The following is a 2961-nucleotide window of genomic DNA, read 5'->3' as shown; positions in this document are numbered from 1 at the left end:
TAAACAATAAAGAAATAAAATAAATAAAGAATAGGTGCCAAATATATTCAGGTCATTATGAAATATCTATACTAATAAAAGCCTAGATGGTCCTTGCACATGACATCGTGACAAGATGGCGACCACAAGATGGCTGCCCCAAGATGGCCACGTGCACAGTGGAGGCAGGGCGCAGCGGAGGAGCAGGTCGTGGCAGGGGAGGGCAGCTGAGGGCAATTGAGCCAGAAGGGGAGAGCAGCTGAGGGTGATTGGGCTGGCAGGGGAGGGCAGTTGGGGGCAATCGGGACAACAGGGGAGGGCATTTGGGGGCAATCAGGATGGCAGGGAAGCGGTTAGGGGGGCAGTCAGGTTGGCAGGCAGAAGTGGTTAGGAGAAATCAGGCAGGTGAGCAGTTAGGAGCCAATGATCCCAGATTGTGAGAGGGATGTCCGACTGCCTCTAGGGATCGGGCCTAAACCAACAGTCAGACATCCCCCTAGGGGTCCCAGATTGGAGAGGGTGCAGGCTGATCTGAGGGACACTCCCCATGCATGAATTTCGTGCACTGGGCCACTAGTATAAAGATAAGTAAGCATGGTTTCTGCCTTCACTGTCTTTAAGAAAAATAACTTATTTGTCATAAAAATCATAGTCCAAATATGCTAGATGCCATAAATAGGGTATAAACAAATTGCCAAAATGATTTAGAGTTCTAGATTGCTGTCAGCTGTTTAAATTTATAATAGATAATTCAATAACACAAATTAAATCTTTGTTGACTGAATGAGTAAGTGAATGCATGTTTCATGTGGAGGATATGGCAGGTACTTGAGCTAAACCTTGATAAATATATAGTATTCAGATGGAAAGATATTGTGTAGTACTTTCCAAAGAAAGGGATAATTTGCATATTTACCTTTTGTTATATAGGATTACAAGGACAATATGAAAATGGCTAGTCCCTGCTATGACAGGCTTGACTCCCATAATATCCCTAAAATTGGCCACTCCAGCATGCCTTTTTTCCCACACATGATATCTTTCTCCATTCGCTTCTTCATGCAAAGTCAAATAATAAGTTTCCATCTTCATACAAAGTTAAATATAGTCTGGGCTTAACATCCTATGAAGTTAGATGCGCCATATAAAATCACCATTGGACTCATTGGGCGGCAGCAAGAGAGTGTTGATATTATGACGAGTGATGGGATTTTGGTGCCAACATTCAAAACATACAAGGCAATGGGTCTTGTAAATCATGTCTTTACTCAAAATAATTTAAAAGAAATCATATAGTTCAAATATTGAAATTGGGCATGTATAATACACTTCTATAGGAAACTGAAATGGAGAATTATCAAATACTTCATAGGAACATAGTTGTGGCATATCTGGTGATTGGTACATGTTTACACAATAAGAAAAAAAATTGTATCATGGTATTGATCCTGTTTACCCAGCTACTGGTATATACATATACCTCCTCAAGAATGAGGTAAAAGCACAGAACGAGTGGCAAGGACTAAAACCTTAGTGCAGAGATCATCCATGGTATAGTCCCTATTTATCACTCACAAAGATGCTAATTGTATATTAGTTATTTTATTCTTGTAACTAACATCAGTGCAAAAGGAAAATTAAAAACGTACAAAAACAGAACCTACAAAAAGAGAAGGGTGGATAATGATTTCAGAATCTTGTAGCTTTTTATCTATTGGCACAATGTGTTGTCATAAAGTCTAGCCTACAGAAATTATGAAAATACTCAGACGTTATATCTAAACTCTTGATATTGATTAAAGGCTCAAGGAAACCCATTGGTTCTTTTTATCTTTGAACTTGATTATTTTACAAAATCAAATGACATGTTTGAGAACCAAATAGTAAGATATCATTGCTGTTAGCACCTGGCAATTTAAGCACTTGTAAACAGCATTTGTTGAGCACTGTTCCTGAATTTGCTATGTCTTCTGCTCTTGGTTAATCAGGCAAATGTGGACTTATACATGTGAAGGTGCTGTGTAAAAGCTGGTATCTCAGAAAAGCTTTCATCTAGCCAATATGAAATAAAGAAAATTTGGTGTTCAGAAATAAAATTGTATAGTATTGTCAGACAACTTTAAAGGTGAAATAATTGTTCCTATAGAGATGATTCACTTGTAAGAGACAATACCATTCCATCCACAATCAAATTTTTCAAAGATCACATTTGAGTAGCTTTATCACCACCAATATTTCCATTCTTCATGAGAATAAATATTCTCCCACAGAAGAAGAGCTTATTGCTAATAAATTTGATCATCTTGCAGAATATCTAGGGTCAAACAGCGCCATATATCTGTCAGTAAAAGTACTGATTTCATCTGTATGATATGGAAAACATTTAAAAATCATAAAATGAAAAAGCAAAAGATCATGATTCAAGAAAATGAAAATAGTCTGGAATGTTTTGAAAATAATGGTAGTTGTACAGCTTGCCTCACTGGAGAATACCCTGTAGAGTTGGAATAGTAGCCTTATGATTTTTTATTAAATACGTACAGTTGGTTAAAAAGTAACAGCCTTATTAAAGTGTGACTGTTAATTCAGATGTAAAAATGTAAAAATCACCCCATATACATGTATTTTACTTTTGTATAGAATCTGGAAAGATACGATTGATGATGCAATCATCCTTAATATGCCCAAGCAACTACGGCAACTTTTTGCATATATATTTATGTTTGGATGTCTTTCTGATACAGACAAACTATTGGTGAGAATAAATCTCATTTTATTAAAGATTTTTGTTGGAAATTACACCGAAGAGAAGGTGCCTGTGTGAACTGTGAAATGCATGCTCTTAACAAAATTCAAAAAGTATTCACATTGCATGGAATGAAATGTTCACATTTCAAACTTCCAGACTATCCTTTATTAACAAATACAACTACATGTGATGAATTGTATGAGAGACAACATGCAGAGGTTTTGATCAATTCT

At 36.6% G+C, this 2961-nt stretch overlaps 1 pseudogene; it reads left to right on the top strand.

Moving 5' to 3' along the window:
* Positions 1 to 796: 796 nt before the first annotated feature.
* LOC102762965 lies at positions 797 to 2490 on the top strand (annotated as a pseudogene).
* The last annotated feature ends 471 nt before the right edge of the window (positions 2491 to 2961 follow it).

This window comes from Myotis davidii, unplaced genomic scaffold (assembly GCF_000327345.1).
Source record: "Myotis davidii unplaced genomic scaffold, ASM32734v1 scaffold1847, whole genome shotgun sequence".
NCBI classification, from domain to species: domain Eukaryota; kingdom Metazoa; phylum Chordata; class Mammalia; order Chiroptera; family Vespertilionidae; genus Myotis; species Myotis davidii.
Note: the sequence above shows the minus strand (reverse complement) of the source record. Positions and strands in the feature narration are given on the sequence as shown.